Consider the following 12806-nt stretch of genomic DNA (forward strand, 5'->3'; position numbering starts at 1 on the left):
ATTTTTAGGGGCAGCAGGGTAGTACAGAAAGTTTGTCCCCAGTTATAGTAACATAGCTGCTCCGCTCACAGACCTGACAAAAAAAACAGGACATATAAGGTAGTGTGGGCCCCAGCATGTGAGCAGGCATTCCAGAAGCTTAAAGAAGCTTTGGGAGGACACCCTGTGTTAACCAGTCTAGATTACAGCAAATAATTTGTTGTGCAGGTGGATGATTTGAACCATGGGGTGGGAGCTGTACTTAGCCAGATTTTTTCAGAGGGAGAAGAGCACCCAGTGGTATATCTCAGCTGTAGGCTTCCACCCAGAGAGGAATGCTATGCAGCTGTAGAAAAGGAATGTCTAGTCATGGTGTGGGTACTGCAGAAACTTCAGCCTTATCTGTATGGAGAGAAAATTCACTGTAGTTGCAGATCACAATCCCCTAACATGGCTACATTGAGCCAGCCAGCAAAATGCCCAAGTTGCTAAGGTGGAGCCTAGGGTTGCAAGCATATGATATGTCAGTGCAGCACCATAGTGGGATTAGCAATGCCAATGTAGATGGGCTCTCAAGACTGGGAATGAGGTAAGGTATACCCAGATAGACCTAACCCTCTCAAAAGCAATGTTTCTCAAGGGTCACTTGAAAAACTAGCTTAAGTTCTCGGGGGGGGGGTGATAAACTGCGAAGCTGCCAGCCTAGCCAGATAGAATTTTCTAAATAATTCTATGTCATTGTACATATTAATATGATCCACAGGCTTGCTTGACAAATGTAAGAAAACTGTCTTATTTTCTAAGCTTCAAAAATGTAACCACCCTGCTGAAAGAAAGCTGAGAAGTAAAGAATTTTACAACTGTGTATGATCTCAATCTCCTAGACAGAATGTCTTGGCTAGGAAATTCTTTCTATTTTTTTAAGACAAAGATAATTAATATAATTCACATGTAAAGTGTATTTTATTGCTGTGACTCCCTAGCAGGTGCAGATCAAAGAGAGATGTTGAATTTTGAGTTCTGTTAGCCTGGGAACTAAACCAGAGAAGTCAAGAATGATGTAATCTGAAATGACCAGCAGGAATGTGTATTATCAATTTAAGGGCTGTCTCAGAAAGAAAGGACAGCATTTTGTATTTTGTTCTGAAGCTGACAACAACTCACCAGCACGTTGCCTTGTAAGTAGGATTTAGATCTTAGTATTTCTCTTAGAGATAGATAGAAATAGCAAGATTAGTCTAGCTGTTTTCTATATTTGTCAGACTATCCTACAATGTTGTTTTAAAGTATTTCCTGTGATTTCTGAACTCTCTATTGTCACTGTGTTGAACTAATGAGCATTGTCTTCTGTTTTTATTATTTATTATTAAATAGTTTAAACTTTTTAACTGTGACTGGTTTGTGTGTAGAGATATTTAAGATCTAAGAGTACTTGCATGTATTTGGTGATACTGTATAAGCCACTCCTAAATAGCCTTGCTGTTCGTCACACTTACCAATTGGATAATAATAACATTGCACAGTAGAATTGGACACCCTTTGGTAAGGTCCAGTGTATAGCCTGGGCAGAAAGGGACATAGCTGGAGAACCTGTGCCAGCCTTCCCCAGGAGTGTCTGTGTGTTTGTATGTAAGTCAAATCTCAAAGTGTGTATGTGTGTGTGTCAGCTACTTGGGCAGGAACATGAAGCACTGGTTGGACAGAGAGGGTGCTGGAGGTTTTGGCTTGACCACTTGGCTGAGATCTGAACCCTATAGCTGTGCCAGTGGGGAGTCTTATTGGGGATCTGGAGAGAAAGGGAGAAACAAGCCCCAGACTGACTGTGATCTCTGTGTGCTCTTAAGGGAAATTGTACTTTACTGTGTGTGTGTACATGTTATCCTCCCAGTGTGGATGTCCCTCACTGGTGCTAGTGGTGAGGATTGAGGATCCTTGATTTCTGTTCCAGTGCACGGGCGTCACACAGCCCAACCATTTGGGGCATGTAGTGTGGTGCACAGTATCCTCAAGACAGGAAAACATGCATCAGACTGCTTGCCATTGCAGGGTTAGCTACTTGACAGCGTAAAATATGGCTGTAGGTGATTTTGTGTTGATGAATGTCACCAAATGGGCATGGATATTTGCCAGTGATAAGTGGGTTGAAGACCTGACCTATACCAAGGACCCATGCTAATGGTGGAAGGGGTATATTTGTCCCAATACCACCATAAAGCCCAGCAGCCCTGGGTCAATATACTACTGGCTGAGCAGTGTCCATTTGCACAGCTTGGGTTACCTGGGACAGCTCTGTTGAGCAAAAGCTGGACATAAAACCAATCAGCCTGATAAACATGAACTACAAAATGCTACACTCATTGTAGGTTCACTGACAGAATGCAGCTTGGAAGTGGATGACATGATGGTAAAGAGAAGGCTGGACACCCTATGTATCCAGGAGACAAAGTGAAAGAGCAGTACAGCAAAACCACTTGGCTTGGGATTCAGTGTTTACTGTTCAGGAGAAGGACAGACTAGAACTGGTATAGGAATTATGGTGAGGGAGAAACTAAAGAAGATATTGAGGGATGTCATCAGACTTATTGACAGATTCATGGCAATAAGACTCCAGTATAATGATAGGGCAGTATTCATAATCTCAGTCTATGCCCCACAGCAGAGAGGCGATAACAATATTGAGACAGCAATTGCAGGCCTTACTAGATAAGGCAGTACAACATGAACTTGTGTTAGTAATGGGTGACCTGAATGCACATATTGAGACAGACAGAACAGGATATGAGGACTGCCTGGGGCAATATGGGTGGGGAAAAAGGAATAAAAAAGTAGCAGACATTCTAGACTTAAGTCAGGTAGATGCCTTAATGGTGGCTAATACATGGCTCATCAAGAGAGACAGTCACAAAATCACACACAAGAGTGTTGGGTCTATATTAGATAACCGAAAGTGCTAGTCAGCAAACGCGCACATGAGCGAAAATGCCGGAAATCGAAAGGGTGTTTGTGGAGTCGGGGTACAGTGAGGGGTAGGATATTTGCCCTTTCCTCACTGTAGTGCGACCTCGGAGTTGGAATATATAGTTAGCGGGGGGGGGGGCATGCAGCTTCCCACAATAAGAAGTTCGATGTCCGGCGTTTTCGCTCATGTGAGCATTCACTGACTAGCACTTTTGGGTATCTAATATAGACCCAAGAGTGTCTAACATGCAACTCAGGTAGACTTCCTCATAGTAAGGAAAGAGTACTGGGGTAGAATCAGTGATTGCAAAGTCATCCCCAGTGAAGCAGTTGGCCCACAGCATAAATCAGAGGTTGACAGAATCAACTACAAACTGGAGTCAGAGAAGACTATAAAGTCAACAGACATTGGAAATTGGCTGGAGAGAAAGCACAACAGTTCAAGGCATTACTGAGGTTCTAGCACTTCAGGATGAAGAGGACGTAGGTGGGCTTGAAGAATAATGGCAGCACCTCAAAACAGCATGTATGAGGACTGCAGAACAGGTACATGGTTGAGCCAGGGATGGACATAATGTACATAAGGTTATACAAATGGTAATGGAATGCAGAAGTCCATGAAGTTATCAGAAGAAAGGAGTGCAGGAAAAAGTGAGAGATAGAAAAGATGGACCCGGCTAAGAAGGAATACAGGCTTAGTACTGGTTGGCTTACAAAGAGGCAATCTAAGTTGGGCACATCTGCAAGTCAGATGAGACAAGGGTCACCTCCCAAGGGACCTTAACCTGGCTTGTGACATAAATATGACTTGCTGAAAAGACACGGTTGCCACTCCTCTGGAATAGGCTACCAATGCACATCAAACAGAGCCCCTTTGTGACCCTGTTTAAGGATAGCCCGGATGACTGGATGGGAAACCATAAATTCCTGCCAGGAATTTCACTTATGATCCTCCTGGATATGGGCAGTTGTTACTAAGATCTCAAGCTTTGGCAAGATCCTTTATATTGGGTTCCTTTAGTATTATATTGGGTACACACGGTTAGGCTTATAAAGACCTTCAGGTCAATAGCCCAGTAACCACCTATGAACCTGTGAATCTATGAGGCTAAAAGAGGAATTGCAATAGCAAAAACAAGACATCAGAGGCACTCTACCAGCTTCTGGAAAGTGACTGAGTAGATGGCACAAATAAACTATATCAGGTACAAGGCAAAGACAGAAAGATAGAGAAGATAGTTGGACACTCTTCATACGGGATGGCAGCAATAACCTCCTCACAAGTCTACATGACATCAAACGCAGATGGAAGGACTACTTCCAGCAGCTTCTGAATGAAGAAAATTCCAAAGAAGCTGTACTGTCCCAGACACAGCCTATGATGAGAAAAGAAGAGAAGCCCACCCTAGAAGAATTAAGAATAGCACTAAGGAAAATGACGTCAGGGAAAGCAGCAGGCTCAGATGAGGTCACTGCAGATAAGATAAAGATGTTGGGAGAGACAGGGAAGAAATGGCTTCTGAGGGTACAAATAGCAGTGTCAGAGAAAAGTGTATCTCATACTAGTGACGACATTCAAGAAAGTACAGTTGTGTAAAATTTTACCGTAACAGTAATGTTCTCTTCACTGTTGCAGTATTCTTAAACTTAGGGATCTCTTGCCAAGGATAACCCAATGTCTGGCCAGTATACCAAAGCCTTTAGATCTTGAATGCACCATATGTCATGCATATCCCAACTTACAGGACATAGGGCATAAAGGTGCTGTATGGATGCAGATACCCACAATGCAATTGCCCCAGTACAGAACAGTCTCCATAGGACAAAGGAGGCTATACACATCAAGAAGGAGAAAATGCTGAAAGAAAAGGAGAAACCTCCGGCTAGGAGAGCAACCACATTAAAGCCTCAAAGAAAAAAGGGGATGGAGGGAGGGAGGGATTGAACACTGCAACAGTGAAGAGAGAGAAACCTCTACTGTTATGCTAAGATATTACACGACTGTACTAAGTCTTTCTATATCACTGTTGCAGTATTCACCCCCTCTGGGAGAGAATAAAAGCTCAGGAGGTAGAAGTCTGGGAAAAGCTCTCAACAAACCCATGCAGGATGGCCTTAGCAAACCTGCTCTGGTCCTGGAAAACATATTTAATTTATAGTGCTTAGTAAAAGTATGCACTGAGGAACAAGTAGCAGCTTCAAGGATGGAATTGGTGTCCAAACCCTTGAAGAAAGCACCAGGAGAGAAATGAGCTCTAACAGAAGTAGACAGACACGTGCCATGAAAAGAATAACAAAAAGAAATGGCGTTGGATGTCCAGGACGAGATAGTCTGCTTAGAAGCAGCCAAACACAATGTATTGGAATGAAAAAAAAGCTGGCCAGATTTAGGAATGGCCTTGGCTTTATGCAAAAAATACTTGGGCTGTCTGTGCAAATTCAAGGTATGCAGGACCCTCTCACTAGCAGACTCATCATCATTCATCATCATCATCATCATCCCCTTTTTTCCCATTTTTACATGGGGTCAGGGTATCATATTAACTGTCGCCAACTCTCTCGATTCAGTGCCACTCTCCTGCCTTCTTCAACACTCATGCCTGACTGTCGCAGATCTTCTTTCACACAATCCATCCACCTCTTTGCTGGATGCCCTCGCTTCCTCTTACCTTCTTCCTGTCTGTCCCAAATCTCCCTCACCAGATTGTCTTCTGCTTTTCTACACGTGCCCATACCATCATAATCTGTTCTCTTTGATCTTTTCTGCAATTGGAGCTACTTTGCCTTTGCTCTTATGTCCTCATTTCTTCGCCTGTCCCATAGTGTGCATCCTACCACCTTTCTCAGGCACTTCATTTCCATCACCTCTAACTTCTTCAACTGTTCTGCCTTTACTGCCCAGGTTTCTGTACCATACAGTAGTACTGGTCACATGACTGTCTTGTACACCTTACTTTTCAGCTTCTTTGGCATTCTTCTGTCATATACTACACTTGATACTCCATGCCAGTTGGCTGCAGCCCCTCTGATTCTAGCTTTGACCTCTTCATTCAGACTACCCTTCTCCTCAACCACCCCTTCCAGACACTTGAAGCTATTTACCTGTTCCACTATCTTCCCATCTATCTCTATTCTCAACTTCTTCTGATTTCCCCAATCTGCTGCCATTACCACTGTCTTATCTGTGCTTAGTTTCATCCCATGTGCCTTCAGATTTGCATTCCATTCTCCTATCCTTTGCTGAAGTTCTAGATCAGAGTCTGCCTTTACTGCCACATCGTCTGCATACAGCAGCTTTGTTGCTCTGACCCCTCCAACCTGTTTACTGATGTACTCCATTACCAGTATGAACAGCAGTGGGATCAGAGCTGAACCCTAGTGTACACCCACTCCCACTGGGAACCCCTCAGTGAGGCCAAACACTGTTCGTACTTGAGTCACTGGGTCCTTGTACATAGCCTGTACTATTTCTACCAATGTTTCTGGGACTTCAAACCACCGCAGTACTGCCCAGATTAGCTTTCTTGGGACCTTGTCATATGCTTTCTCCAAGTCTAGGAAAGCCCAGTTTGACTCTCTCCTCTTCTCTAGTTTCTTCTCAAGTATCTGTCTCAATGCAAACATCTGGTCAATTGTGCTGCATCCTGATCTGAATCTGAACTGTTCATCTCCCATCTTACATTCTACTATTCTGCGTATCCGTTTATCAATCACCCTCTCCAGAACTTTCATGCAATGTGGTAGGAGTTTGATGCCTCTGTACTGTCCACAGTTGTGGATGTCCCCTTTGTTCTTGTACACTGGCACAAGTATGCTTATTCTCCGGTCATCTGGGATACGCCTTTCTCTCCACACTGCAATTAGTACCCTCAGGAGCCATTTCTCCCCTAGCTCACCCAGCATCTTTATCATATCTGCTGTGACCTCATCTGAGCCTGCTGCTTTCCCTGACTTCATTTTCCTTAGTGCTGCTCTTACTTCTTCTAAGCTGGGCTCCTCTTCTACTCTCATTGTAGGCTGTTTCTGGGGCAGTACCATTTCTGTGGGGTTTTCTTCATTCAGAAGCTGCTGGAAATACTCCTTCCATCTGCCTTTGATGTCCTGTGGGCTGGTAAGTAGGTTGTTGCTGGAATCCCTTACGAAGGGTGTCTGACTATCTTCTTTATCTTTCTGTCTTTGCCTTGCAACCTGGTATAGTTTCTTTGTGCCCCTTACTGAGTCACTTTCCAGAAGCTGATAGAGTGCCTCTGATGCCCTATTCACAGCAGACTCTACGTGGTGCCCAATGGGGGGAAGAGTTGTAAAAAGACCAACCGCTTTGGGCATCTATTGTGGTGCACAGTATCCTCAAGATAGGAGAACACGGATCACAAACTGCACGCCATGGCAGGGCTAGCCACTCGACGGTGTAAAATATGGCTCTAGGTGATTCGGTCTCACTAACAGACTGAGGGAAAGGAAAAATGGAAGAGAGGTATACTTTCTAACTGAATGGCAACTCATTAACAACATTGGGTATAAAAGAAAGATTAGTACAAAGGAACACCCTGTCCCTGTGAAAAAACAAAAAAAAGAGGAACATCCATAAGGGCATGAAGCTCAGAAGCCCTCTGAGCAGAAGTAGGAGCAAGCAACAAGACAGTTTTCCAGGTACAGTGTTGCACAGAAGCTGAAACTGCAGGCTCAAAAGGAGCCTGAGTCAACTTTTCCAGAACAAAATTAAGGTCCCAAGGAGGAGGAATGGGCTTCCTTGGGGATCTAAGATGCAGGATGCCTTTAAGAAACTGTTTGATCTCAAAATAAGAAGTCAAAGGAAGATTCAAGAGCAGACTGGCAGAAATAGCTGACATATGGGCCTTATCAGAAGAATAGGCAAAGCCAGACTGGAGCAACTGATGCAAATAAGAGAGAACCAGCAGAACCCCCACTGAAAAAGGGTCCTGGTTATGAGCGTGGCACCAGAAGGAAATTTTTTTCCATTTGGACATATAAGACTTTCTGGTTGCAAGTTTTCTTGTCTCCTGTAAAACCATGTGCATATCCTAAGAATAAAGGTGCCTAAAAGGGATTGAAAACCTATCAACCACAATGTCAGTTGAAGAGTGGACAAGTGGGGATGGATGACTGACCCCTTCTCCTGTGGGAGGAGGTCTAATTGGTGAGGTAACTTGCAATGATTGTCAGTGGACAGGTGCATTAAAAGAGGGGACCAGTGCCGTCTTGGCTGAAAGAGAGTCACTAGGAAGATTTCTGGGGAGTCTAGCTACACCTTCTGCAGGACTCTTGGAAGAAGAGGAAGGGAAGGAAAGGCGTAGAGAAACATTCACTTCCAAGAAAAAGAAAGGGCATCTGTCATTCATGCCAAATACTTTGGTACTCTGGAACAGAAGACAGGGAGTTGCCTGGTCATAGGGGAGGCAAAAAAGTCTACCTAAGGAATACCCCACTGATGATCTATGGCCAGAAACATGTCTCTGTGACGCATCCATTTGTGAGCATGTGTTTTGGACCTTCTCAAGGACTCTGTGACTAGCTTGTGCTCTGAAGGAATATACACTGCCTGAAGAGTTAGCTAATAACTGATATCCAGATCCCAGGCCTGAAGGGCCTTCATGCAAAGATGGTAAGAATTTGTGTCCCCCTGCTTGATAACATACCACATCACTTTGGTGTTGTCTGTGTAAACCTTTAGACGACCTGGACAGAACATGGTGTGAAAAGCCTGAAGGGCCAGAATCAGAGCTCTCATCTCTTTGATGTTGATATGGTCTGACTTCTGATGGGGGGGGGGGGGCAGAGACCTCATGCTTTTAACTGACCACAGAAAGTCCCCCACCCCATGTCCAGGTTGTCTGCAAACAGTTCTTGAGAAGAAACCAGAGGATGAAAGGGCAGGCCTGTGTTGGGGTAAGTTACTGAATCCACAATTTGAACCCACTATTGAGATCCAGAGATTGGCAATTCTGAAGCCAAACTGACTTGAGATACCACTGAAGTTTCCACATATGCAGTCTGGCAAGAGGCAACACTGGAATAGAAGAGGCCACGAAACCTAGGGCCTGAAGAAACTCTCTGGCTGAAATGGCAGGCAGGGGAAGAAGAGAATTAAAGAAAACTGTAAAGGACAAAGCTTTTGGAGGTGGAAGAGAGGCCAACATTGGCAACATTGGCAATGTCTGAATCCTGCAGCCCCACATGATCCTGAGAGGAAGTCAGTACATATTTTTGGAAGTTGATAGTGAACCCCAAACTCTTAAGGAGAGATATGGTGAATTTCAGAGCCTGTAACAGGCAACTGGGATAAGGAGTCTGAATCAACAGGTTGTCTAAATAAGAACAAATCTGAATGCCTTGGAGTCTGCAAAAGGAATCACAGGAGCTGGACATTTTGTGACTACTCTTGGAACAGTAGAGGGGCCAAAGGGCAAAGCAGAGAACTGAAAATGAGAGGAAGAAACAGAGAAACTTAAAAACTTCCTGAAAAGAGGGTGAGTAGGAATATGAAGGTAAGCATCCTTCATATCCAAGGACACCAGAAAACCCTGGTGCAACAATAGAGGAAACAGGGTTTGAAGAGCAAGCATCCAAAAAGAAGGAACCTTGAGAAAAGTGTTGAGCAAGAAGAGATCCAAAATAGGCATCCAAGAGCCCTTAGAGGAACAAGGAACATTTTGGAGTAAAATCCCTTTCCCACTTGGGAAGGGGGAACTGGCTGAATAGTTCCCTGCTCCACCAGAGAGCCAAGAACCTCTGAGAAAAGAAAGCTGCTCTGGAGGTGGTTGAGGAATTCTGGAAAAGGAGGGAGAGACTTTCACACCATGAAGTAACCCTGATGGATGATGGGCAGAATCCATGAATCTGAGGAGATGAGTTGCCAGTTTGGAAGACAGGGAGAGACAATCAAGGCCAGAGCATATCTGGTTATGTGGGTCTCTTCATAAGAGTCATAAGCCAAAGGAGAAGGCATCTGGGAAGAGTAAGATAAGGACCCTTCATCAGACTCTGAATCCTCATCTCAGGAATCAAGTTCCATAGGCCTTTTGGAAGGAGTAGAAGTCCAGGTAGGGGTAGGGACAGAAACCCCTTGGGGAGGTTTCAGGGCTATTAAGGCATTAAAAAGGCCTTGAGATAACTCATGCCATTCCCTTTGAGGGTACTTAGGATGTACAGAAGAATGTTTAGTCTTCTGTTTTTCCTTGGTCGGGATATCAGCCCTAACAAATACCGGAGCTTCCGAACCCTAATGGGATCCAGTACCTGGAACCTCTTCCCTGACAAATATCTGCAGAATCTCTCTAGGGCCATCCAAGATAATCAACTGCGGCTCCCCCTCAATGTCTGGAGCAAGATACCAGCAAAGCCTCAGAGGATGCACAAAAGGAAGGACCGATTTCAGCCTCTGACAGGGTTGCGGCAGAGGGCCTACAGACCTATCAGCAGCATCTAGAGAGACATCTGGTGACGACTGGACAGTCAAAGAATCCATCTGAGATTTCTTGGCCTTCTTCTTACTTAACTGCAGTACCTAATCAATTCTGCCATGCTACTCTGGACTAACTGCTTAAGCCTCTGTTTCTCTAGACAGATGGCCATTGAAGGCAACTGGCTTCTAAATGCCTTACAAATACTATAGGAGGTATGGTTGTGGGAAGCACCCAAACAAAAGAGACACTGTTCTTGACAATCTCTATGGAGAATCTGCCTCCCACACTGACATTTTCCCTTCCTGGATGACATGAACTCCAGGTAATCAAAGGAAGACAAGCTCAATAATAAAAAGAAAAAAGGCCCCGATGGAGCACTTTTCTGAGGGCTAGGTATTCAGCACAGCAAAGGGTATTCAGACTGATGAATGATGATGATGTCTGGACTAGCGGAAAAAAATTTGTGGGTATTTGCATCTGTACATCACCTTTATGCCCTATGTCCTGTATGGAGAGCATATGTGTTACATATGGTACACTTAGGATTTAAAGGCTTTGGTGTACTGGAGAGATGTTGGGCTGTCCTTGGCAGGAGATCCCTAAGGTTAAGAATACAGCAACATTTTTACAGAAGAACTAAAAGGGGATATTCACAATTGTAGGCATTATATAGGTATCAAACTCCTATCTGGAGTTCTAGAGAGGGTGATTAACAAACAAATGCACAGAGCAGTAGAATGTAAGATGGGAAATGAGCAATTTGGATTCAGATAAGGATGCAGCACAACTGACCTGATGTTTGCAGTGATACAGATAGTTGACAAGAAGCTAAAGACGGGGAAAGAGTCTAATTGGGCATTCCTAGACTTGGAGAAAGCATATGACAAGGTCACAGTAAAGCTGATTTGGACAGTCTTGTGGCAGTTTGAGGTTCAGGAAGCATTGGTGGAGTTAGTACAGGCTATATACAAGGATCCAATGACTCACGTACAGTGTTCTGTCTCAAACAGGAGTTCCACTGCTATTCATAGTGGTGATGGACTAGATTAGCAAACAGGTTGGAGGGGATATATCAACAAGGATGTTGTATGCAGACAATGTGGCAGTACAGGCACACTCTGAGCAAGAAATTCAGCAAAGGATAAGGGAAATGGAATGCAAAACTGATGGCACATGGAATTAAACTGAGTACAGATTAAGACAGCTGTAATAGCAGCAAAAGGAAAATTAGAAGAAGCTGAGAAATGAGATAGAAGGGAAAATAGTGGAACAGGTTAACAACTTCAAATATCTGGTAGGGGTGGTTGAGGAGAAGGGAAGTCTGAATGACGAGGTCAAAGCTAGAATCAGAGGGGCTGCAGCCAACTGGCACAGAGTGTCAGGGGTAGTTTATGACAGAAGAATGTCAAAGAAGCTGAACAGTAAGATGTACAAAACAGTGGCACAATCACTACTACTGTATGGTACAGAAACCTGGGCAGTAAAGGCAGAACAGCTGAGGAAGCTAGTGGTGATGGAAATGAAATGCCTGAGATGGGTGGTAGGATGCACACTGTGGGACAGGTGAAGAAATAAGGATATAGGATCAGAAGCTCCAGTTGCAGAAAAGATCAAAGAGAACAGATTGTTGTCAATGAGGCACATGTGCAGAAAAGCAGAAGACAATCTGGTGAACAATACTTGGGACAGACAGAAAGAAGGTAAGAGGAAACAATGGCATTCAGCAAAGAGGTGGATGGATTGTGTTACAGAAAATCTGTGGCAGTCAGGCAGAATGTCAAAGAAGTATATCTCTCAACTGTCCAAATTTTCACAGCATGTACAGATATTTGCCTCGTATTTTTGGTCAGTTTCTCATAAAATTATGTTTTTCTGACAAATCATTGGAAAGTCATTGAAGATTGATGTCAGAAAATAATGACAAATGTTTGACTTTGAGACTTCATACCCTACAGAAAAATCCATGCTAATGAAGACCCTGTTATTTTATCAACTTCCTAAGTTTGTAAGAGCAATATTTAAAAATTGTCCCTATTTTGTGCATTTGTCCCACCATTATCTATGGCTTTGTCCAAATTTCTTGCTCTAAGAGATTGAGAGGTATGCAAAGCAGGTAGAAGAGTGGCAGTGAATAGAGATATATGGTGACAGTTGACACAACACCCCAACCCCATGTAGAATATGGGAAAAAGGGGGTTGATGGTGATGATGATGATTTTTACAAGTGTTCATAAATCCTTCTATCTAGCTCCTCTCAGTTTTGCCTACATGAAAGACATCATAAGGGCAAACACTGGCAACATAAACTACACCTTTCATCTTACAGTTAAATTGTCCAGGACAAAGGAACGCTCTTTCATAGCCTGCTATTGTAATGTAAGGACCTTTGTTGACATCTGTGGTATTAACAACACCTACCTACCTACATTTCTTCATACTCTTAGT

The 12806-nt window shown here is 43.7% G+C and overlaps 1 protein-coding gene across 1 annotated transcript in view; it reads right to left on the reverse strand.

Annotated features, from left to right (window-relative positions):
• The window catches only part of LOC122789085 (L-threonine ammonia-lyase-like), a 796205-nt gene that overhangs the window by 126460 nt on the left and 656939 nt on the right, over positions 1-12806 (reverse strand). The gene's annotated exons all lie outside the window — the stretch shown is intronic.

This window comes from Protopterus annectens, chromosome 14.part0 (genome assembly GCF_019279795.1).
Source record: "Protopterus annectens isolate FY-2018-M chromosome 14.part0, PAN1.0, whole genome shotgun sequence".
Taxonomy (NCBI): Eukaryota; Metazoa; Chordata; order Ceratodontiformes; family Protopteridae; genus Protopterus; species Protopterus annectens.